This window comes from Oryctolagus cuniculus, chromosome 2, assembly GCF_964237555.1.
Source record: "Oryctolagus cuniculus chromosome 2, mOryCun1.1, whole genome shotgun sequence".
Classification (NCBI taxonomy): domain Eukaryota; kingdom Metazoa; phylum Chordata; class Mammalia; order Lagomorpha; family Leporidae; genus Oryctolagus; species Oryctolagus cuniculus.
The window spans coordinates 30,643,889-30,670,355 of record NC_091433.1 but is presented as its reverse complement, the minus strand read 5'-3'; the positions used below and the strand labels follow the sequence as shown (position 1 = coordinate 30,670,355).

Genomic DNA, 26,467 nt, shown 5'->3' with positions numbered 1-26,467 from the left:
AAAAAAAGTGATCTAATAGGACTTAAAAGCATAATCATGCTTACCATAGACCAGGAAGGCTAGGGCAGAGGGGGGGATGAAAAAGGTTGGCCAAAAGGAAATAAGCTATAGTTGCACAAGACTAAGAATTTCTGGGATTCTACTGCACAGTAATGGTAAAGTACTGTATGTCTTTCTATTTAAAAAATAGAAAATAGAATTTTGAATTTTTTGTTGGACATTGAAAAATGTATGCCTATATTAAAATGTCACATATTTCCCCATAAACATGCAGAACTCTTTCAAATCTGTTAAAATGTTTTTTTTAAAACAAAGGGAAGCTCAAAGTCCAGCTGCTTAGTAAAATCTTCAATGATGACATTATTTCACCAGAGGGCACCACTTGCTCAAAAGTTTGTTCTCTGATACGAGGGCATTTTATTACCTGATGCATGTTTAAAATTCCTCGACTTATCCCAAAAGTATTTACTAACCACATCCCATGTATCAATCAATATTCTATAGATACTGGGAGTAAATAAGAGGAAAAAGGTATCTCTGCTTGGGCTTGTTCAGCTTGTTCAAAGTGATGGTCGGAAACAGCTTACCTCCTGCTAACCTTCAGGGTCTGAACTTGGTTCGATTATTTCCACTGTGGAAAACTAGGTTAGTTCTGAAGTCTCTTCAATGAGTATTCATTTAAAAAGTCTTAGTCAATGAGCATTCATTAAAAGCCTGTATAATATATGTATCATATTTTTCCTGGGTATTAAACAATGAACAAGACAAAGTGGTCTTTACTCTCATGGAATTCACAATATAGCAAGAAAGAAAACTTCATTTTAAAATGCCCAAAAGTGATGGGTGGTGAATAAAAGTGTGGACACAATACAGAATCAGGTGACTCGATTACATTTTAGAATTGAGGGCAAGCTTCCCCGAGGAAGGAGAAGACAAGCTCTCCACTACACAAGGACAAACTGATGAATACAAACAACCTTGAAAGGATTTCCAGGAAGACATTCTAGAGAAAAGTAGCTGAAAAGAAACTAACTGAACCTGGAATGATCATGGAATGAGGGAAGCACTATTAAGTCACAAAGAGAATTTGGTCAGAAGAGCAGCTGCATAAGAGGCTATGCTAATTTTCCTTTGTGGTCATTAGGATATGCCTGCTAATCTGGCGCCTGACCCAGTGTAACTGCAGCCTACAAAAGCCCCAACACCAATGTGGAACCATAGGAGTTTGGGACAGGACATGGAGTATCATTGACAAAACAGTAAATCTCATAGGGTCTAATTGGAACAAGACTTTGAAGCTCTAACAGCTTTGAAGCTCTAACAGGTTAAATAATGATGTAAGTGACTATAAACAGTTAACTAAAATTTTAAAAAATTCAAAAAATCCAGAGTAGGATATGCTAGAAAATTCAAATTAGCTCCATTTTAAGAAGTGAAACTAAGAATCTCAAAAGTTGGATCCTGCACTGTGGCTTAGCAGGTTTAACCTCAGCCTACAGCACCAGCATCCCATATGGGTGCCAGTCCGGGTCCTGGCTGCTCCAATTCTAATCCAGCTCCCTGCAAATGGCCTGAGAGAGCAGTGGAGGATGGCCCAAATCCTTGGGCCCATGCACCCACATGGAAGACCCAGAAGAACTCTTGGCTCCTGGCTTCAGATTGGCCAGCCATTGCAGCCATTTGGGTGGTGAATCCGTGGACAGAAGACCTCTCTGTCTGTCATTCTGTGTCTCAAATAAATAAATAAAAATAAAAAAATAATAAAAAAAATAAATTTGTCATATTTTTGCTTTTTCTTTACAATAGAACCAAGAAATCACCCCCTTCCTAAGAAGAGAAGTCTCTGTCCTAAATAAAAGGCCTTGTTAAGCTCACATACTTTTTTCTTATTTAACTTTCTAGGCAAATGACTTGAGAACTGGATGGAATCAAAGGCAAAATTAAATTATTCTTTTAAGAAGAAAGTTCTTCAGAGAGCTGGATAAGAAGGTAAAAACAGGGTAGGCATTGGACACAGTAGTTAGGCTACCTCTCGAGATGGCCCACATCACATGGTTCCAGTCCCGGCCCATCTACTTCTGAAACATTTACCTGTCAATGCACACCCTGAGAGACAGCAGGTGATGGCTCAAGTACCTGAGGCCCTGTCAACCACATGGAAGACCCAGAGGGAGTTTCTGGCTCCTGGCTTCCAACTAGCCCAGCCAGCCAAGGCATTAAGGGCATTTGGGGAGTGAATCAGTGGATAGAATCTCTCATTCTTATTTTCTCTCTCTCTCTCTCTCATTGCCTTTAAGTGAAAAGAAAAATTAAAAAGAAATAAAGTAAAACAATGCAAAAATAGAGAAAACAGGGAAAAAAGTGGAGAGAACAGGAGAGCAGTACATATAATCGATTAGAAATTGATAATCATCTATGGAACATCCAAGTTCCAAACACTGGACTAAATAATGAACATAAAATGAAAATTTTCTTAAAAGTAATAATATTAGCGTCTTGCCACAGAATGTTCTGGATTTGATATGTAAATATTATAAAGCAACATGATAAGTCCAGTAATCCAGGAAAGTATAATCCAAACTCAGATGTCTGGAGAATAGTCTATAAGTTTTAGTAACAACCATTATTTTTGTCTATTTAGCATTTCTTCTTCTTCCATTCTCTGGTGAACAAATTCCACTCTTCAGAAGCAGAAACTATCTCATGTGATTCGATGAAGCCACTTGAATGTCTTTGTACCCCAAGACAAACCAAAAGAAATTCACAAGGCTCAGATCATGATGATTGGACTAATTTGTCATCACTTAGACTTTTCTTCAAGGGCTATTTGGAAAGGTTCACCAAGTTAGCCCATTTCTTGTTAGCATAACAAAATACTTGAGGCTGCATACTTTAGAAAGAAAAGAGGTTTATTTAGCTCACCGTTCTGGAGACTGAAGGCCCAAGGGTATGCTGCTGCATCTGTTCAGCCTGTGGTGAAGATCCCCTTGGCTGCATCACAATGTGACAGATTTGTATCATGGTGGAAGTGGGTACCAGAGGGAGAGGGTCGCCACATGCCGAGACAGAAAGCCAGGGAGTCAGGGACCAGGCTCACTCAAAACTAAACTAGCTGGTCTAGTTCCCAAGAGAAATGTCTTAATCCCTTCTGAAGGCAGTATTCCCCGTGACTTAGTTACCTTCCACTAGACCCTGCCTCTTAAAGATTCTATCACCTCTCAACATGGGCTCAATGGGGCTCAAGCTTCCAGCATATGAACCTTTGGGGAAAACACTCAAACCATATCCAAATCATGGCCCCATCTTTTCACTGAGGTTCTGAAGTGTGAGAGATGAGTATAGGGCTTTTCGTAAGCCACTTTGTAAGTCATTTAAGCATGAAAGACTGTGAAAGAGACAAAATCTGAGGGAACTCCAGGACCAAGCCATGGCTGGCATCAGCTATGCCATAAGACACCTACTTGCAAATGGAAATAATTCTGATTTATACAGAGGACAGCACTGTTGGTATATACCAACTATTGGTGGTTTTTTGAATGTGCTGCTGGTTAAGCAGATTTAAAAGTTCAGAAACATCAAAAGGAAAAGGAAATACATAGTAAAGAATACTGGATTCCTGGGATTATGCAAACAACACAATGTTTGGCCTGTGTTGGATACTGAGGCCATGAGTCTAGAATGTACATAAAAAATGAAGAAAATGACAAAGCGAGTTCACATTAAAATTCATTATAAAACTTATCTATGAATGATTTAAGATGCTACACACTTATTTTTAAGTGTGTCTTAACAGACTACAATATAAAGGAAAATTTATAAAGTGTTTAGTTCCTAGCATAAAGCTGCTAAAATTGACAAGTTCATTTTTAATATTTGACTTGAAAATCTTGGGCACAGCAGTGGCCAGTTAAAATGCAAATTAAATTTTTCAGGAAACAGGAGAGATGCACATTTTAATTGAATTTCCTGTGAAGAAAAGGTTATAAAAGTACCCTCTGAACAGGAAGCAGCTTTGTGTCACAGCTTAAATTTCATGTCAAATGGCTTGGGACAAAGTCTTAATGTTCTTATTTGTTCCTTGGTTTATTTTGGTTTGCATTAAGAATCTCTCCTGCTGTGTCAGAATGTTGTCAGAAGGACTAGTGGGCCTTAAGCTTTATTTTAAAAGGAATGAGTTAGTCATAGATGGACAAAGTGAATGGGCTCCATGTGACCTGGGATTAAAAGTAAATGCCTTGTTAAAGACAGTTCCCTCAAGAATGACCTGAACTTGAGTTTGTATTTAAATACAATATGCAATTTTCCCCCTGCATGACATTTCACTAAGCCTAGACTAAAAATCACGTTGCTTGTCTCTTGGCCAGCCAAGGATAATAAGCTTTTCCTCCTGGTGAACATGCAGCTCTTCATGATTTTATTGAACTCTTAAGACAAATAATATTCTCTCTCTCTCTATCTCTTCCTTTCAAATAAATAGAAATAATCAAAATAATTAAAAGACAAATGATATGGCTTGAATGTCTGTGCCCCTCACCCCCAAATTCATGTTAGGAGGTGAGGCCTTTGGGAGGCCATTAAGGTGCAAGGGTGGAGCTCTCATGATTGGGATTCAGGGTTTTACAAAAGAGACTCCGGGAAAATCTTTTGCCTTTTCAACCAGAAGATGCTACCGTGAGAAGATGGCCTTCCATGAACCAGAGAGCCGGCTCTCATCCAATACCACTCTGCTGACAAATTGATCTTGGACTTCACAGTGTCTAGGACTGAAAGAAGTAAATGTCTATTGCTCATCAGCCGTCCAGTCCAAGATATGTTGCCATAGCAGCCCACACAGACTAAGACAACAAATACAAAAGGCGGGAATATGGGATGACCAAATCTACTAATGTTACTATGCAATTTTCATATGCTCTCCCTGATAGATCTAGAGGCACACAAAGTGCAGGCTGCCAATTGAAGACCAATGCTTTCCTCCTAACAAAATAAACAATGTGATGCATAAGGATTTGCAAAGAAAAGAGCAGTAGGAAGGAAAATGGCTATACAGAGTCATTTTCAAAGGAAAAAATTATGTTGCTTTGTGATGACAGTGATAAGATTACAGAGTAAGGTCACAAGGCAACCTCACAGAGAAGTTACAGGATCAGAGGTGAGGGTATACAGCTCAGCCCCAGAGCCCAGGCCTATCATGCTGCACCTCTGTGAAGTCAGTCCAAACCCATGCGGAGCTGCTCCCCACAGTGGCAGCTTTGACAAGAGAAAGTGAGGCAGAGAGACTGTCAAAGTGGTGCAGATCAGGTGGTTCACGTTAGCACAGGGACTTACAGAACACTTAGATGCAAGTTTGCAGACAACCACTGAGCAGTGCAGGGAATTTACACAAGGCAATTCATGTATTCACTCCATTTTTTTAAAGATTTATTTACTTATTAGAAAGGCATAGTTACAGAGGTAGAGGCAGAGAGAGAGGTCTTCCATCCACTGGTTCACTCCCCAGATAGCAGCAACGGCCAGAGCTGGACCAATCTGAAGCCAGGAGCCAGGAGCTTCCTCCATGCTGCACCCTGGTGCAGGGGCCCAAGTACTCTGGCCATCCTTTACTGCTTTCCCAGGCCACAGTAGAGCTGGACCAGAAATGGAGCAGCTGGGATCCAAACTGGAGCCCACATGTGTTGCCTGCACTGCAGGCAGCAGCTTTACCCGCTACACCTCCATGCTGGCCCCTTCACTCCATTTCTTTTTGCTTTGTTTGGTAACTATTACCAGAATGTACATTTTTTCTTTGCCTTGAAAAAGTAGGATCCTGCAGTTCTATCTAAATTGATAATAAAAAAAGAAAAACATCGTTGAAAATTATACACTGTATAGAGGATATAAAAAGAAGGCAAAGTTCAATGTGACATTTGAAAAATGAAGATAATTTTTTACATTTTTCTAATTTTAATATAGTAAGAATTCTACCAATACAACACTCCTTGCATCAAGAGATTCCTTCCACTTTCATAATCAAAAATATTTTACTATATTAAAATATATTTTAGCTTTCATCTTTAACACATTTCTATTTTAGGTAATTACAAATCACTAATTATTTTATTATTTCTGAAGTGCTCAAGATAAAATTTTCATTATATGTGCACAAGAAAATGTAGTTTACGTATAACTTATGTATACACTTAACATATGAGTGGAAGAGAAAGAAAAATATTACATAAATTATAATTTGCTATTGTGACAAAAACATGAAACTGATGTTTGTATCATTTATTCTAATTGCTATGCATGTATCTCAACATATTATATTAAATAAATGTCAGTTTCACTTCCCTAGTGGCATTATCTTCATTAATAATGATCTAGAGTTGATTTCATCAATTTAGTCTGCAATTATTCCTAAGAAATTATTACTATGTGGAATTTCTGCGTATTTAAATATTTATTATTGACTTATAAATATTTATGCTTTGATGATTTCACAGATTAAAGGTAAATTAAAGCAACTATGAATGTGTTCTGGGATTGAATGAACAATTAAGTAAATGGATGGCAGGTGGTAGGAGACAGGTCTCTCACTGTTGTGGGAAATTGTGGATAGGAGGGGAGGAGGCTAGAATGATTCTCACGATGGATTGCAGGTGGAGACTTCACTGTAAGCTCATATTTAGTTTAATATGGAGTCAAATTGTTTGAATCTATATAAAGAAATACGTACCATATCTGTGTATGAACCCAGGATACCATACACATATGTATCTCTGTATACATCTGTCTCCTTGCTTTATCTTCTGAGATATCTTTCTACCTTCTGAGAAGGCCTAGGAGCAACAACAGCAGAGGGGCAGTGAGCACACCTACTATGCAAATGTTGGCTGCTAAGGTACTCTCCAATGGAAGGAACCAGAGCTCCTTGGATTCTTGGAGAAATGATTAATTCTAATACATACTTCGTCAAGAAATATACAAGATGAGTTTGGGGCATCCTTAGTATCAGAAAGTAAGGCTCTATTATAGAAAAAAAATAATGGGCAAAAATCCCCACAACTATGCTGATGGGAGTTTGTTGAAGGGATGTGGAAGCCAACTGTAAGCATTCCAAATGTCCAGAGCTGAGATAATTTAACCAACAAATGAAGCAGTACTAGATTGCAGCTCTAAATATAAAATAAAAGTAACCTCACAAATTTCATGGAAAATGTGTATTGTGAAGAAACTATTCATGGGTTTTTGCACTAATAAACTAATCTTTCATTTTGTTTCTTCACACATTTTTTGAAGTAACTTCATGTGAGTCCATAGAGATATAATCAAATGATTGACTAAATAAATGAGTATGAGAGAATAGCCTAATCTCCCTATGGACGAATTCTAAATAATATTATGGTGCTCTGCTGTACTCATGGGGGTATTTCATAACTCTCCACTCTTTAAGTGTGGAGGGCACATAAGCAACAGTTATGGGTAGAATTCTGTCACCTACAATCTTAGCTCCTGGTATCTCAGAATGGAAATAGAGACATGTCATTAAGATGTGGTGCTAATGAAGTCAGGTGGGCCTCTGATCAATAGGATTGGTATCTTTACAAATCAGAGAAATTTGCACATAGACACAAACACAGGGAGAACACTCTGTGAGCCTGAAAGCAAATCCAAGAGGCTGTACCCACCAATGAAAGAATTACACAGAGTGCCAGGACACTACCGAGGTGGGAGAATGGCATACTGCTTCACCGCCCATGGAAGGAACGGATCTTGTTAATATCCTGCTCTTAGATTTCCAGTTTTCAGAACTATAAGACAAATTCCTGTTGTATTTGCCACTCAGTTTATGACATTTGGTTATGTCAGTCCTAACAAACTAATACAGTGACTTCATTCCAAAAAGAATGGTCTAGAAAGGTAGAAAACAGAAAAAATGTACAGTGGAGATACTGGATAAAAATTATCTCAGCCAGGTTACCAGGGTAATGTAGGTCAAATTGATAGTATATACCCTTGATATGATGTGATGATAAAGGTAAGTTATCTCTGTAATCTTCCCTTAAAAAATCACACCACCCCTATCTAGTTATAAGAAAAGTATCAGAAAACCCCTAGTTGAAGGATATTATGAGCAGAAGTGGTAAGGATAAAGAAACTGAAAGTAATGAATGCAACTATTCAGAAAGCTCAATTTCATTTTATGAATTTCTTTTTTGTTAGTATTTAAGACTCATTTTTCTATCCAAATAGTATGTGGCATTCCATACCTCTCATATAATTAAACTTTGAGGAAGTGGAGGGATGGTAGTGGTGGATGAAGTATAGAAATTTAAAACATATAGTTAAGGTTTACTGTCATGTTACCTCTGCTAGTTTAATGAGAGTCGGTTATGTCACTGTCTCCAGAAGAATCAGAAATGACTCTGAGAGCAGTTGTAAGCTGGGAACAGGTCAGGTGACACATGTTAACCTGAAATAGACCTTTACAGTATTATATGGACTCTGGACAGCCCTCTTAGGGAATCTCTGAATGTGGACAGATGAATATGGCTAATCATTGGTTGTTTGAGTATGCCTTCTAATGTGGGGGCCTTATTTAATTATAACTCTAAACCTATTGTCGTAGCATGTAAGACAAAAAGGTTTGGCAAAGAGACCAGTACCACCCAAAACAGTCAATGTCATCAAAATCAAGAAAAGTCTGAAGGAAACTTAGGAGACATGATAACTAAATGTAATGTGATTCTGGATAGAATTCAGTAATAGAAAAGCAATGCTGGCCAGTGCCGCGGCTCAATAGGCTAATCCTCCGTCTGCAGCACTGGCACCCCGGATTCTGTCCCGGTTGCTCCTCTTCCAGTCTAGCTCTCTGCTGTGGCCCGGGAAGGCAGTCCTTGGGCCCTGCACCTGCATGGGAGACCAGGAGAGGCACCTGGCTCCTGGCTTCGCAGCGGCGGTTGAGGGGTGAACCAATGGAAAAAGGAAGACCTTTCTCTTTGTCTCTCTCTCTCACTGTCCACTCTGCCTGTCAAAAAAAAAAAAAAAAAGCAATAAAGCAATGCTGTTGAAAGTAAGGAAATGCGGAGCAATTATGGACTTCAGTTAAGCATAATTTATCCATATTGGTTAGCTAACAGCATATGTATTATATTAGCATAAAATGTTAATAATTGGGAAACTGTATAAGAAGTATATAGGAAATTTCCAAAATATTTTCATAAGTTTTACGTAAATCTAAAACTGTTTCAACATAATATTTTAAATTTTCTTTACATGGAAAACATTGGATTAGCTTCACGTTTAATAATATATTTAAAATGCAAAGATAAAGTACTGTGAAATAGAGGTACGTTTTATATGAAATGTAGCTTGTAGTAATCCCCACATGCTCATAAAATTTAATGTGCACTTTGAATAAGAAAAACTATGATCATAAATTATTTACACAAATTATGCTGTTCAGTGAGACAGGATGTATTTCTCAAACATGATTCCTAAAACTTTTTTATCTTTACAAAAATATAGCTAATAAATCGTTTTCTCCTGTCAAGTTGGCAGAAAACATAATAATCTTTGACATATTATTCTTAGAGAGTTACATAAACAACTTGTGATTCATTTAATTTCAGCAGAACAATTTTTTATGCTCTACAGTAATGACTTAAAAGAAAAATAAAGAAACAGAGCCAAGGATTTATTAGTAGTTTTTTTTTTATCTTCTATGTCATATGCCCAATCAAATTTGTCTGGGGATGTGGGTAGACTTGTTCTCTTTCCTTCTTTCAGGCCACTGCTTTTTAAAGTCAGCAGAAAACAGGGTAGACCATTTTAGTAAAGCTCTGAGACATTAACATTCCAAGGCATGTGTGGAATATTTCATTTCCGAACAGGATGCTTCTTGGAAATATTTTTACTGTGAATTCTATAAATCTTATCTGGAAATAATCAATCAATTGCCATTTGGCTTCTTATTTCCCTAGAGGTAAGTATTCCTTTTATGCTGGTGAATCAACCCAGGTTCAGTCAGTGGAGAAGTGTTGGACTGAACGTTCTGAAATATGGGAAGAGACTTTACACAATTGTGAGAAACACCGGCCCCAAAGAGGAGCTAAACCAGAGATTAGTTGCTAGGCTATCTATCAGAAAACCCATGTCCTTCAAGCTTCATAAATGGGACAAATGGGGAGTTTATGGAGAAGCGGTGTTTCTGAGTAGTTACCTCCTCAGCTGGTGAGCCCGTGCAGGTGTTGGAGGAAAATCTGAACACAGAGAAGCACTTCTGTGGCTGTCTGTCACCACATACGATGGTGAAAGGCCTTCAGAGAGAAATGGGCACTGCTTTATTTCTGTTGTCCAAGTTCACACAGTTCTTTGAGTTTTCACTAATTTGGAACCATCCAGGGAAATAGAGGCCCCACTGTAACCAATTTAACCTCAGTTCTTGTAAAACGTGTACCTTGTCCTTGTAAAACTCAGGTAAAGCTATAAAATGTGTCTGTACTTGAAATCTTAACTAACAAATATGCACCATTTTGTTAGAACATTGTGTTGCCCAGTTGGGTACTAGAGTATACCCTTTATTATATAGTTGAACATACCCAAATAACAATATTTTAGTGAAGATCCCAGTTATTGGGGCTTCACAATGATGCTATTTGACAAATGCTCACATTGGAATTGTAAGAAAGAAAATAAGAGTAACACGTCTATGATTATATTTATGTTTGAGTAGAATCAGTATACATATTAAATAGAGAGACCAAGTCTACAGAACAGAGATACCTGTGGATAGGGAAGAAATGGCTGGTAGGCTGCAGTTAGTGGTAGAGGGCTAAGGAATTCACAGAATAGAAGTGAATCTAGTAGGAAACAGCACAGATCATGTTTAGAAGCAAGCCACCTAACTGATAAAGGACAGGCAGAGCTCCCTTCTGCTGCTTAACCCCTCGAATGCCTGCAACAGCAAGGGCTGGGCCAAGTTTGGAATTCAATCCAGGTCTTCCACCTGAGCCAGCACCATGCATTAACAGGAAGCTGGAATGGGGAGACAGAGACAAAAACTGAACCCAGGTACTCTGACATGGTTTTGTCTTTCTTAAATACTAGGTCAACACCCACCTCAAATTTATCCTTTAATTCCATTTTCTATGAACTTTTTGAAGCTTTTTGGTTCTAGAGGTCTTGGCATTCTAAATTTAACTTTTCTGATATGCACATTGTACAAAAAATAAAATAAAACTCTTCATATGGATGCTCTCAGAGGCTTGTGGTGATCACTTCTGATTTTCTCTTTTGGCCTCAGGCACTGTGGCATACCTTTACTGAACAAAATGCTGTTATTTCCCAAAATGATTTTACTACAATTTAGCTCATGTGCCATTCACTCTCTCTCTCTCTCTCTCGATTTTTTTTTCCTCTTAGCTCCTAGGAGTAGCAAATGCCACCGTTGTTTCATGTAACCTTTGCAGCATCTTGCACTTAAAATGACAAAACAGTGCCATTTAAAAGGTTACTGTCATTTCTAAATTCTAGGGTGAATGTCGACATCCCCCTTTTGTTTCAATAGGGCACTGTTTGGTGACACTTCTAGCCATGCAGATATAACGAGGCCATGGGAAAATGAAAATGCACTTGCTTCATATCAAGATGTTGTGAATTCTAATTATTAAGTCATGTAAATGGTTTCATATACTGAGTTAGATCTGCAGAGAATATTATGTTATTATAATATATTGGTTTCCTCTGGCTTAGGGCATGTTATGCTAGTGAATGAAGAATTGAGACAGGATAAATCTACCCAAAGAAAGAGAATCAAACCCAAATAATACAGAAATGAGCCAGCTGGTGAGATAGACACATCTAATATCCAGAAAACTCAAATCACAGACAATGGCTAACAATTAGAGAAAGGAAGTTACCAGATATTCCCATATCAATCTCTCATTTCCTACATTATCATTCCCTTCTCTTTAAGAGAATGGACTCAGTCAAACTTCCCTAGGCTTAAATTCTGGGTTAATTACATATTAGTTACATGTCCCTGGGAAATTTAAATACTCTCTCAATATTTCAGTCTTAACTATAAATGGGTAGAATAATACCTACATTATAAGATTGGTGGAATGATTGAGTATTTATATACATTACAAATAATGTTAGAAAATGTCTAAATCACAGCAGGTAATTTACACATCATGGTTATTATCAATTATATTTGTATCCCCAAAGATTAGTAAAATCTTAAACATGAGAGCATTGAAGAATCTGAGTATTGGGACCAATGGCCATGGTTTGGGATAAGAATGAAGAATCAGAAAGTGATCATGAGACAGCTGAAGATAACCTGTAAGGGAGAAAAAGTGATGACCGGGAAAACAGGATGGAGCTCCAGGAAATACAAAAAGTAATCTCAAATGCTTGGAGAAAGAACTACTCTTTTGTTAATTATCTCTGCTGTGGGAGTTCAGATGATAGTTGCATGTATGGTAAAAGTAACCAACAACCTAGAATTCTAGAGAGCCTTGAACACGGAGGTTAGTATTGTATTTTGATAAAAATTTATTTACATCTAAGCCATTTCTGAGTGCCAGGTATTGGGGATATGACTGGAACTAACATTGTAGTTGGAAGAAAGATAATTACAAGTACATGTACACAATAATAAAAAATGTGATAGGTACTATTAAAATGAGAACAATTTCTGAACATAGACTTTATTCAAAGATGTCAGAAAAGATTTTCTGAAATATTTAGGTTGAAAACTAAAATATAAGGAAGAGGAAGTGGGTAAAAAAAAAATCAAAAGAACAGTTCACCAGGAAGAAGAAATAGGAAATTCAAAGGTCTTGAGACAAGAAAAAAATAGTTGAATGTGTTCAAGTCACACGAAGGAGACCCACAATGGTAAGTTCACTGAAGTGGAGAGATTTACAGAGTTGATAAAGTAAGATGGGCAGACTTCAGGTCATGCTCAACCTGGCATGAGGCAAAGAGAAGGACTGTAGATATTTTCTCTAAAACAAAGAATAGGTGCCCATAATTATTAAATGAGGAAGTGAAATAATATATTTCCTAATTCAAAAATGTCTGCAAAACACTGAAGATGGATTGTCCACGTTTCTGAAGGCAGTTTCTCTGCCCATGCCCTCAACCTCGCCTTCCTTGCTCACTCAAGGCCTGACTCAAGCAGTTCTCCCAATTTCCCTCTCTAGGAGAGTTTTCCCAACAACTCACAAATCTGCTTCTTGTTTTCTGCCATCTTTTAAAGCTTCTCACAACCTGTTTTCCCACGTTAATTATCCCCCATTTCTCTCTTATCCTTAATATTTTTTAAAAACCATAAGTAACAAAGAATGTAAAGGAATCACTTTAAAAAGTTGTCTTAAACTCTCCAGCTGCAATTTGTCTGCTTCTATTTTCTCTTAATCTCACTATGAATAGACTTTCACTATGAATATTATGATCACAATGACTTTTGACTTACTATGTCACTTGGTCTGTGACCAGTCTTTCTCACAGTTGACCTATCAGCAACTTTTGTCACTGTGTATCATTCTTTTTCCTTCTGGGAACTTTTTCATCGTTGGTTTCTGTTTCTACATTCTGCTAGTCTCTCTCCTGTGTTTCTGTGTGCACCTCTGCCTCTTAATGGTTCTCCCCCATTGCCTCGATCTCATAGTTGTAGTACATACTAGATCTTGCCTGTATTCTAACTGTACTCTCAGGATTATTTTATCTAGTACCATGACTTCAAACGTTGGGAAACTATTTTCTCCAAGGGCTATTTGGATCCTTGGAGATGGACCACATCATCTGTGGCCCAGAGTTATCAACTTAACAATTAGCCTGCTATAGATTTATTGAATTTTGAAATGCCTTCTGTTGCCTTGGCAGGGCCAGATCAAATGATTTCAATGCCTTATATAGCCTGGGGGCTAGACATTCCCCACCCCTGATCTATAGAGACAGACGTCGGGTACAGCAGCTAAGATGCTCCAGGAGATCCCTGTATCCCGTTTCAGAATGCCTGGTTCAGTGCCAGCTCTTCTGCTTCTAATCCAGCTGTTAATGTACCTGGGGGGCAGCAGGTGGTGACCCAAGTATCTGGGTTCCTGACACACACATAGGAGACCTGGATGGAGTTCCAGGCTCTTGGTTCCATCCTAACCCAGCTTTGGTTATTTGAGGGTATTCATAAAGTGAACCAGCAGATGATATGACTGAATATCTCAAATAAAATGAAAATAAATAAATAAAAATATTTAAATATCAATATTAACAATACCTCTCAAATTTATATCTCTATTTTGGACCTCTACCATGAATTTGAGATCCACATATTCAGCTGTATAATGACATCTTGGATGTCTAATAGACATTTAAAGTTAATTTGCTAAAAACACCTTCTGCAAAAAAAAAAAAATCCATTTCTGTTAGTGGCAGCTCATAATTTACATTGCACACCAAAATCTTCAGGCCATTTTACCTCTAGTCCTCTTCATTTATCCTACATCCAATTTATTGGAAAGCTTGGTGGGTTTTACTATTAAAATACATTCATAATTGGAATCCTTATTATCATCAACACTACTATTACTCTGGAAAAACAACCATAACCTCTGACTTGGATGGAGTGCATTTGGCTCCTAATTGATATCTCTGTTTTTGCTTTTGCCTTCCCTCCAGATACCTTACAAATCAAACAGCCACAATGACATTAAAACAACAATAAAAGGCAAAAAAAAAAAAAAAAAAAAGACAAAAACCCTTCTCCTTAAACTTTTCAATGGCTTCCTTTTGTAGGTGAATTAAAAGCTAAAGATGTTTTTTCTGTAAGTTTTCTGGCCTTACTGCCTTTTTCACATCATCTCCAAATACTTGTTTCTTATTCACTTCAATCACATGGCCCTTATTTGCTGTTTCTAGAATGTTCTAGACATGTTTCTACTCTGTGCTTGCTGTTTTTACTGTGTGGATTGTTCTCCACCTAAACATTCACATGGGTAGTTCACTAGTTTGCTACAGGTTTTTTTGGGTGGGGGAGAGGTTGTTGTTTGTTCATTTGTTTTCTTCTCCTTGAAAGGCAGAGCAAGAGAGAGAGTACAAGAAAAAGGATTTCCTTCTGTGTTCACTCACCAAATACCTGCAACAGCCAGGGCTGTGTCAGGCCAAAGCCAGGAGCCTAGAACTCCATCCAGCTCTCCCACGTGCACAATAGGGGCCTAGACACATGAGTCATCATCTTCTGCCTCTTTGGATGCATTAGCAGGAAGCATTAGCTTTGGATCCAAGGCAGAGGAACCAGGACTCTAGTCAGGCATGTGGTCATCCTAAGTGGCAGCTCAACCTGTGCCCATCTCTCTTTTTTTGCTGTGGCAAAAACCACAGCAGGTGTTTCAACAACCAAGACTTGGTGTGGAATTGGTTAGGCTGGTTTTGAAACACAGGACTCACTAAAGGCAACCATGATCTAGTGAAGCAGGAAGCAGCTACCAGCTCCACTACTGAGAGGAGCAAAGGGAAAGACTGCGGGTTATCAGAACCTTGCAGCTCAAGTTCATGGAGTTGTGATCAAGACACCTGGTGCTGGGACACAGGGACTCCATGAGGGGCCCCGTGGAGTTTACTCTCATAATAAGCCCTGAATTGTGTCAGCCCCCTCCCCCAATGTCTACGTTAAAACCTTAATCCTCAATGTGACTATTTGGATATAGGGTTTTCAACAAAGGTAGTTAAGTTTAAATAATATCATATGGGTAGGGCTGTAACACAACATGACTAATGTCCTTATAAAAACAGAAGAGATACCACTGTGTGTGCAAACAGAGGAAAAAACGATGTAAGGACACAAAAGCTTCCTGAAAGCCAAGGAAAGAGGCCTCAGAGCAACCTTAATCTTAGACTTCCAGCCTCTTTAACTGTGAGGAAAAAAAAATTTCTATTCTAGCCACCCAGCATATGATATTTTGTCATGGAAATTACAGCAACTAACATGGACCACAACTCATCCATGCTGAAGCTTCATGGGATCAAATGAAGGTCCTGGAGAAGTAGACTTGGGACTCTGAGATGAAGACAGTTCTGATTGGGAAGTCAGAATGCAACTGATCCAGGGTGGGGTGTAGTGCAGCAGTTTAAGATGCTGCCTAAGATATTCATATATGGGATATATGCACCCCGTATCAAAGGTCTGGTTCCAGTGCTGGCTCCCCTGCTTCTGTTCCACATTCTTGCTAATGTGCACCACGGGAAGCAGCGAGTGACGCCTGCATTGCTTGACTCCCCTAAACCAGGGACCTGGTTTCAGCCTGGCCCAGGCCTGGTTATTCCAGGCCCTTGGGTAGTAAGCCAGCAGATGGAAGATCTCTCTCCATCTCTCTCTCTCTCTCTTTCTCTCTACTAATTTAAATAAAATGAAAATAAAGAATTTTTTTAAGAAACTGCTTGAACAAAATTTTCACCTTTTGTTAGCATTTTGGTGAAGCAAATTAAACTGCTGCTAGGAATGACAGCATCCCACATCCAAGTGCTAGTTTGGGTCCCAGCCACTCTGCTTCTGAGCCAGCTCCCTACTAATGTGCCTGGGGAGCCGCAGTTGATGACCCTAGTACTTGAGTCCCTGCAACCCACATGGTAGATCTAGATGGATTTCCTGGCTCCTGACTTTAGCCTGGCCCAGCTCCACCTTTTGCCAGCATTTGAGGAGTGAACCAGAGGATGAAAGATCTTCCTCTTTCTCTCTCTCAATCTCACAATCATGTGATCCCTGGCTCTTTCATAGAGAGAAAATATGACTCACTAAATTAAAGTGAACACCACAAATTTGTTTTTAAAGTGTCCAGATGATAATAAAGTTCATCAGAGTTTAGAAACTGACGATCTGCACTGAGCAAAGAGCTGTGAAGTATGCTGTTGTCGATGCATGGATCAATCACTGCATGGATCATTTATTCTAACATAATTAATTTACTTACCCAGTAGGTAGAAACTATGTGGGTTGCATTAGCTTGAATGAAAATATAATCCCATACAAGTATATTAGATGAGTATATTAGATTCTAATGATGCAGAGTATATTTTTCTAAATAAGTAGGAAATACTCAGAGAGCGCCACAAAACCCACCATTAGGGGCTGATGTTATAGCTTACCTTAGCAGGTAAACCTGCCATCTGAGAAGTGGGCATCATATTTGGGTACAGGTTTGAGTTCTGGCTGCTCCACTTTCAATCCAGCTCCCTGGTAATGCACCTGGGAAAACAGCAGAAGATGACCCAAGTGCCTGGGACCCTGTACTTACGTGGGAGACCCAGAAGAAGCTCCTGGCTCCTGGCTTTGGTCTAGTGTAGCCCTGGTTGTTGTGGCCTTTTGGGTAGCAAACCAGTGGATAGACGATCTCTCTCTCTCTCTCTATCCCCCGCTTCTCTCTCTATAACCCTGCCTTTCAAATAAATAAAATAAATCTTAAAATAAAAAAGCACTAAGCCCAATGATGGCTAACAAATTAAAAAAGAGGTATAAAAGCGAACTGATAATATGTATGAGTGATGTAACAATTTTCAATAACAGAACTGACAGCAAAGTAAATCCTCATATATTTGCAAGGATTTTTATTTATCCAGGAAGAACAAACAGTATTCAGTTTGGAAGATTTCCCATATCAATAAAAATCCAGTAAGATGTGAGCAGCATTAAACCAGGGGGTGATATCCTATTTCTCTGTAAGTGGGGAGGTAGCTGTTTTTGTGTTTAGTAAGCAGATGTGTTAGTGAATAATATCACTTCTTCATTCTGGCACACTGTATTATAAATCTTTGTGCTATAGTTTTTAAAATACCCCAGATAATTTATCAAAGGCACACAATCATTGTCAGTGAAAGGTACTCTATATTTACCCTCTCTTCCATACATTGGGGCCCAGCACAGTTAAAAAACAATGCAGCACTAGAATCCACATAGAATAATGAGAGTGATCTATGTGTAAGATTAGGACACAGCTGTGGCCATATATGCAGCTGTGGCCGTATATGTTTACTTGGTTCCTCTTCCCACAATTGTATTAAAATATAAACTAATTTTTTCATTAAACTTGCTATTTATTCTCTAAGACAAACAGAGGAGATAGTACTTGTGATAGAATCCTGTGAGAATTTCCTTTCATACAGTGTTCTGTTACTGACAAAAGACAGAGAAACACATGCATAGGACTTTGCATGACATCTGCTGGTTCAGTGTGAAAATGATGCAAAAGCTCATTTTTTTTATTTCTCCAGTGTATCACTCAATAACTTCCCTCAAAACTACCTAGCAGGTGTGAGGGCAACACCCACAGGGCTGGAAGTCTTCCTTTCACCCAGTGTCTCATTATTTAGCTTCCAAGATTTCATTTTATATAAACATTAATAAATTAGAGAATAAAGGATAGTTTGGTTAGAATATATGAACAGCCATATCTCCCATATCTGATAAGGTTTTCCTATCCAAAATACATTTACTTAGTTAACCATCAAATGGAACTGCCTTTGAAATTGTGACTATCCAGAAGCAGCAGCAAGTTCTAGGGAGACAAAAGGTCTGTGGGGTGGGTTGGGGGCTGCTTTGTAATACATCAGTAGTGGCATGAGGGTCAAGAAAAAGCCTTCATCAACTAAAATTTTTTCTTCTTAAAAGCTGTTTAAATTATTATTTTAACCATATATATTTATGGAGTACAGCATGTTAATTTGATATATGTATATAATATATGAGAGTATTCAGCCAGAAAAAAAGAATATCTGGTCTTCTTATCTAAAAGAATGGAATTGGAGAACATTATCTAAGTAAAATAAGTCAGGCTCAGAAAGACTGATACGTAATATTGTTTTTCATATATTGAAGGTAAAAAATAAAGTCCATGTGAATGGAGAATACTGATTACTAGAGGCTGAGAAGGTTTAGGGGAAAGGAATGGAGGGAAGTTGGACAAAAATATATCTTAACATTACATTAAATTTCACTATTAGAAGATTTTATCTTTAGTTGCATGTATATATCCCATCATTAACATTAAAATAATGGCATTACCCACTTGCAGCAAAGGAGAATTAATTTTGTACTGATAATCCTTATTTGCCTCCTACCCAGATCCATCTGTGTCCCAGATGTTGATCACAGCAGCTGGAATCACCAGGTCCGTTACTGACTGACTGCTTGATGGGGGCATGGGAGGCAGCAGCAGGAAATGCTGTGCAGGAGGAGTGAGACAGCCTCGTGGTTTTCCTCACTCCTCTGCGTGCTCATGTGTGCCTTCACAGGGGCTGCATTTTCCCCAAGCACAGATCCTGTCCAGGAGCTCTTCCTTGCTATTGTTAGTTTCTTTTTTCTTTCTTCATCATTTCCTTCCTTCTTTCCTCCCTTCCTCTCTCCCTCCATTCCTCCTTCCTTCCTCCCTCCCTCCTTGCTTCCTTCTTTTCTTCTACTGTCAGTTTCTAAATGACCCACCATTGTTTGTTTTCATAGCTTTATCCATGCCTCTTTCACATCATGAATTCTTTATTTGAACCACCTCTTAATTTTACAGGACCTTTCATGATATCTTTCTAGATGAGATCCAATTTATGTAAAGGGGAAGAATCAAAGGAAGAGAATGGGTAGTCTAAGTAGGAAGAACACTGAGAGGTCAGGAAGCTCCTAGTGTGAACCTCATGCAGTCTTACTTGCTCAAGGACTTTCCGCAAATGATACACTTAGTTATGTGAAAGTCTCTACCTCCCAAATGAATACCTGATGATTTTTGTGTATTGCTTCATTGGAATCTAAGCTTTGTAAAAGCATGGTAGTATTTGTTTGTCTGTTACTACATTTGCCTCTTTTGTCCACCAATGACAAAGTACCTACAACTAAGTTCCTTAATAAGGATTTGTTAAAATTAAGAAGTCACTAGATCATTGTTTGAATGTACAAAGTAAGGGGTCAATAGTCACTGACTAATAGGATAAAGCATAATACGATGGTTAGAAGTAGTGATGTAGAGGCGGACACTATGGCGCAGCAGGTTGGATACCTGTGATGCCCGCAATGCCCGCATCCCATACAGGTGCTGATTTGAGTCCTGGACGCTCCATTTCCAATCCAGCTCCCTGCAAACAGCCTAAGAAAGCAGCAGGGAATGGTTCGAGTGCTTGGGTCCTGCACCCATGTGGGAGACCCAGAAGAAGCTCCTGGCTCCTGGCTTTGGCCTGGCCCAGACCTGGCCTTTATAGCCATTTGGGTAGAGAACCAGCAGATGGAAGATCTCACTCTGTCTCTTCTTCTGTCTCTCTTTAACTCTGCCTTTCAAATAAACAAATAAATACTTTAAAGAAGAAATAGTATTTATATGTTAATAAATATTTGACAACTATGTAGGAAGAAATGCAAGGGCCAATTTATGCCATTAGATGGATTCTGTAGTGTAAATAATCCTATTAAATGCATGGCATTCTATTACTTCTGCTGCTGACTCTCTCTGATCCTGTTTTCACATCACTTTATTTGACCACGGTTGGCAAACATTCCTTGCATTAAGGATTCGTGTGTTTAGACTGAATCCACCTGGATAAACTAGGCATTTCTCGTATCTCAAAGTCCTTAACATTAATCACATCTACTAAGTCCATTTTGCATGTAAAGTAACACATCCACAAGTTCCAGGCATTTGGGAATAGATCACTTTGTTCTTGAGGAACACTATTCTCGCTAACAAACCCCCAATAAACAACAGTATGCTATTAATATGACATTATTGGGTTCACAGATTCTTGAAAATTAAACAATCAGCTTTTATGAAACAGAAGGAACCAGCTCCTACTATCAGAATTCTGAGTGCCAGAGTAAGAATGACAGATGTGAATCTCTGCTCAGCAATGTACTGTGAATTTGAGTGAGAGCTTGAATTCCCCATATCTCAATCTTTGTGCCATTGGCAATATAAGTAGTATTACATCAATGAGTGTTTATAAGAATTGAGGACAGAGGTGATACTAGAAAATGCAATTACTTGATATAATTGTTATTTTTTAAGTTTGTATCATCTTTTTACACATTTTTACATTTGATCTTAGGAGAACAAATATTCCTTATACAACTAAAATGCTGCATCTCCATTCATATGGTGATCAAATAATTAGAAAGATACAAGCATCTGTTTTCTTCCTAGGGCAGGTGTAACTGATGTTCATAATTATTATTCTAGAATGTATCCAGCAGCTGGTGGAAATTCAGTCAATTTGATCCTATTAGTGTTTCTTTTACTTTTGACTTGCTAAGTTCTTAGATTCTGGTTTTAAAACTTGCCAGTAAGCATCATTTTAAGGTAGTTATGATAAAAAAAAAAACCTTAAAGTGGATGGTAATTGACATGAGCAACTGAGGAAGGACCACAAAACCCTCCTTAGGAGGCGAAGCGAAGGTTGCCGCTCTCTGTAGGGAACCACTCAAGACTACCCACTTGGCAGATTAACTTGTGGTTCAGGTATCCTGATAAAAATGGAGTTCAGGCCGGCGCCGTGGCTCAATAGGCTAATCCTCCACCTAGCGGCGCCGGCACACCGGGTTCTAGTCCCGGCCGGGGCGCCGGATTCTGTCCCGGTTGCCCCTCTTCTAGGCCAGCTCTCTGCTGTGGCCAGGGAGTGCAGTGGAGAGTGGCCCAAGTGCTTGGGCCCTGCACCCCATGGGAGACCAGGAGAAGCACCTGGCTCCTGCCTTCAGATCAGCGCGGTGTGCCGGCTGCAGCACACCGGCCGCAGCAGCCATTGGGGGGTGAACCAACGGCAAAAGGAAGACCTTTCTCTCTGTCTCTCTCTCTCTCACTGTCCACTCTGCCTGTCAAAAGTGAAAAAAAAAAATGGGATTCAGTCAAACCAGCAAAGTCTAGTTTATAGCCGCATGTCTAGAGAGCCCCATAGTATGCAGCTCCCATATGTCAATCATAAACACCAATCATAGCATCATCACCAAATCACCAGTCAGTGACCCTCATCCTAAGGAATAAATGTCCCAAACCAGAAAGAAAGTTTGCCATGCTCTCTGTCAACTGACCCAATCCTCTCTTGCACTGCACTTTTATAAGTTTCACTTTACCACCACTATTTTTGTCTCTCTGAACTGTAATTCATTACTCTGTCAGCAAAGGGGACTCTAGGCAAGCCAGATGTCAATAGTGCAATAGAACTGAAGTAGAACATTCAGAGTAGCCTCAGAAGCAAGAAATAAGGTTTGTTGGTAATGCATACATTCTTCTTAATAAGACATTGATTAAACACTAGGGAGGGGTGAAAAGAGCCAGGGCAAATGCTCTTCTAGGCTGTACAGAATTCTGGCATTTTCCTGAATAGAGCGTAAGTTACAACATCTTGTGTATTTGACACAAGGCATTGGAGAGATTATCCTGTGTCCCTCTTCTTTTATAAAAGATTTTATTTATTTATTTGAAAGGCAGAGTTACAGAGAAACAGAGGTAGAGAGGTAGAAAGAGAGAGAGGTCTTCCATCCACTGGTTCATTCCCCAAATGGCCACAACAGCTGGAGCTGGGCTGTTGCGAAGACTGGAACCAGGAGCCAGGAGCTTCTTCCAGGTCTCCACGTGGGTGCAGGGGCCCAAGGACTTGGGTCATCTTCCACTGCTTTCCCAGGCCATAGAAGAGAGCTGGATCAGAAGTGGAGCAGCTGAGACTTGAACCGATGCCCATATGGGGAGCTTGCCATGCAGGCAGCAGCTTTATCCACTATGCCACAACACCAGGCCCCTATCCTATGTCCCTCATAAACCTCTGATCAAATAAAGGTTCCTCAAAGATTTTTCTTATAAGAATCCAAAATATTCCATATTTTTGTGACCACTGTAAGACTGCCAGATGAGATACAACTCATTCATTCTTTATTTAATTGTTTCATTTGTGAAAATCTGGAAGTTCCTAAAAGAAGCCCACATTAGATGAAAGATGCATGTGGCTCAGATGTGATCTGAAAGTTTGCTTGCTGCTCCAGCAGGCTCCTAAATCTACTTGTTCCAAATGTAGAAAGTAGTTCCTGAGTTACCTAAAATCATGACGTGCTTCAGGTACTGATTTTCTGACTTGCCCATGTAAAAGATATAGAAATACCTAAGGACTCACCCCTGATCTAAAAAGGTTTGTGACTGAAGTAGGTGAGGTGGGAGTGAATGAGATATGTATGCCTGTAAGAGCTAAGCAATAACAAAGGAATCTAAAAAATCGCCAAGAAGCATATGTCTAAACAGGAAAAGGGAGACAAAGACAAGTCAGAGATCACTGTGAGCTGAAAAACCCCCCAATAAAGAAGAATATTCAGCGAGTTTATCAACTGGCTAAAGGACTGAAGGGAAGAGTATGTTCTGGGTAGAGGTAATTAGCAGGTGCAACAGGCTAGCACTGTTCTTGTCTGTGATGCTGTCTGTGGTACAGTGAACACAGCAATCCGTCCCTTCTCTCCCATTATTTAGAATTTCTTCAGCCATCTCATGTGAAATTTCCAGTTTTTCTTGTGAAAAGAGTCAGAAAAAGCCACAAAAGCCAGATGTATTCGTGTGTAGATTATTTTTTCATTTTTCTTTACATCACTTTCTTGGTGTGGCCTCTACTTAAAACTTACCTATTTTCTTACTTTTAAAAAATGCCTCTATTCCTTACAAATTGGTAAATAATAAAGGAAACCAAAATTCTAACATCCTGGCTAGATTTTTAGGGATGCCAAATGTCAGAGAACATTCTGGTAGAGGGAGGGGCCACATCAAAACCCCAACTGTGCTATTGTTCTATCTCCTTTTAGGCTCTTGTACTGGTTTATGTCTTATCAATGTGAAAAGCAAAATGTCCTTGAAGCAATGATAAAAAAAAACCCTACTGAATATTTTAAAACCAAGGTTGGATATTTCTTATTATTTCTCCAAGTTTTTTAGTATCTATACTTTCTGGAATTCATTTTACATTGACTCTATAATGCCTGTTTCAGCATTGTATATAGTATATACACATGTGTCAGAGTAGTCAATTTATTTAACAATTTCTATTATTTAGGCAAAGGCTGTGACTCCTTCCCTGAAGAGAAGAAAAGCATCTTCTTATGCTTCTTTCTCTCCCTGATTCTATGGTTGTAAAAGAACCCTACTGGGAACATGTAGTTTGCTTTCCCAACCACCAACCACAGAAAATCCAGTAGATTCTCAGTAAAGAATTAAAAAGAAAATGTCAAAACAATAAAGGCAGCAACCTGGTTGTGTCTGGTTTTGTTTACTTTGTATATTCTCAGAAACTAGCCAATGTATGGTACATAATACACATTCAAATAATATATGATGAATAAAAATCAATAATCAAAGAATGCTTCTTAAGGAGAAGGAACTTTTCAAGTCATTGAAGTCATACGAGCATAAAAACTGACTAGAAACTGGATGTTATCCAATAATTAGTTAAATGATGTAACAATTTTAAATTGAATGAATGAAAGAAATTATCTCCACTGAAAAAATATACAATTTTCCAAAGGATAGATACAATCTTATATGTTCCTCTGATGTTCACTCTAATTGAACAGCTATCCAAAATTCCAATCTATCTGCTAACTCTTTATTGCTAATAGACCCAAATGAACACATTTGCAGTTTGCCTAGTGAGCAGACTACTTCAAAGTAATGAATGAGAACATGCGTTCCCACTGGTGCTTGCAACAGTGCCTTGCAGGTTAGGATCTGCACCTGTTACTGCTGCTCCTCGCAGCTAGGCTCCTGACTTCTCAGCTGCCAAGGGGAGTACCTGCAGAGCTCAGGGAGAGCCGGACGTATTTTCAAACACTTCTCTGTGTTCAACTGTCAGATTAATGAACAAAACAGATATTTCAACTCAAAGAAAAAAAAATGATGGAGTGGATGTCCTTCTCCAATGCAAGAACTACAATTCAACAGTCACACTTCTGCCAGAGCTGCAGGAGAGGCTGCTCACCTGTTCTGACTTACTGGTTTCAGCGTTGATCCAGGTGCGTCCCTTTGAAAAGAAGTCATCATTCAGTTGCAATGTCCTTTATAGTCAGTCATAAATTCCTGTAGTTTAACTCCTAATTTGTAGGAAAAATAATATTTCCTTTAAAGTATTTAAATACATTATTTTTATTCTTCATTTTTTTTCTCTGAACAAATGCACAGACACTAACGGTGATGTGGGATAATCAGGTAGCTAGATTAAGTTCACAAGCTGAAATCCACCCTCCCCTCCCGCCAAACAGAGTCCCTGTAATCTTATCTGCTCTCCTGTCAATCAGATGATCCATCCCAAGGAAGTACTTCCCATTACCTCTGACCTGGGGCCAGTACAATTCTGTTTCTAAGCTCATAAAGAGCCAAGGGGCTCAACTGGCTAATCCTCCACCTGTGGTGCCAGCACCCCGGGTTCTAGTCCCGGCTGCTCCTCTTCCAGTCCAGCTCTCTGCTGTGGCCCGGGAGGGCAGTGGAGGATGGCCCAAGTGCTTGGGCCCTGCACCCCATGGGAGACCAGGAGGAAGTACCTGGTACATGGCCATTTGAGGGGGGGGGGTGAACTAACGGAAGGAAGACCTCTCTCTCTCTCTCTCACTGTCTAACTCAGCCTGTAAAAAAAAAAAAAAATCCAAGTAAAGCAAAGGTATGCATGCTCTACCTCTGCACATGTGCACATGGACTGGAGTGAGCAGGGTATGTGAGACTCTTTACCTTTCCTGGCCTACTCTCCCTAAACAAAGCCTACATGTGTGTGTGTGTGTGTGTGTGTGTGTGTGTTTTCCTCACTTTGTTAATCAACATTATCACTATGCACGTCATGTTTGTGTCTGTACTTACAATGCTTCTGTAAGTAAGAGGCAAGAGGCTGGAGTAGAAATTTAGGCCCAACCTAGCCCACAACAATTGTACTTCTGATCCATCCTCAGAAAACCAAGGTAGAAGAGCTATGCTCCCCCTAGTCACCTTTTGAAGATTGGGGAACTGTGACATCCTGCTGCAATGTCATGCTGCCCATGCCTCCGTGCCTTTGTATCAGATCATCAGTGCAGAAGGGAGGCTCTGGCACACCTTGTCTTCTTGGCAAACTCATTGTTCTTGATTCATGTTTGTTCCCTATATGTGATCTACTTGGTGCAAACACTCCTTTTATTTCTACCCTATCATACCTTATGTCTATCTCTATCTTAGCACTTAACATTTGGAGAATTCTAATTCTCTCACACCAACAAGGATCTTCTGAAGGCCCAAGACTGACTTATTCATTGCTTCATGCTTAATAATAGTAGATGCCTAGCCAAATGTTTGTTGACTGGTATGATGGATGGAGGATGGAGGGAGAGATGGACAACTGGCTTCGAGCTGCATATACCACAGACAAGTAACCATCAGTAAGAAAACTGACAGTAAATGCAATCTCAGTTGCTTTCCCTAGGCCCCCAAAATGCAGAGATATGTAAAAGAACTCTCCTGTCCTTAGGAGTTTA

The 26,467-nt window shown here is 39.2% G+C and overlaps 1 long non-coding RNA gene across 3 annotated transcripts; it reads left to right on the top strand.

The window, feature by feature from the left end:
- Positions 1-1,129: 1,129 nt before the first annotated feature.
- LOC127486614 (uncharacterized) lies at positions 1,130-24,222 on the top strand. 3 transcript variants are annotated; one of them, XR_011386792.1, is made up of 3 exons: positions 1,130-1,337; positions 1,903-1,989; positions 24,031-24,222. It is a non-coding gene; the product is annotated as an uncharacterized lncRNA (long non-coding RNA). The 3 variants fall into 3 exon arrangements; XR_007913252.2 differs by lacking the exon at positions 24,031-24,222 and adding an exon at positions 4,661-5,911; XR_007913255.2 differs by lacking the exon at positions 24,031-24,222 and adding an exon at positions 2,642-4,645.
- Positions 24,223-26,467: the final 2,245 nt, after the last annotated feature.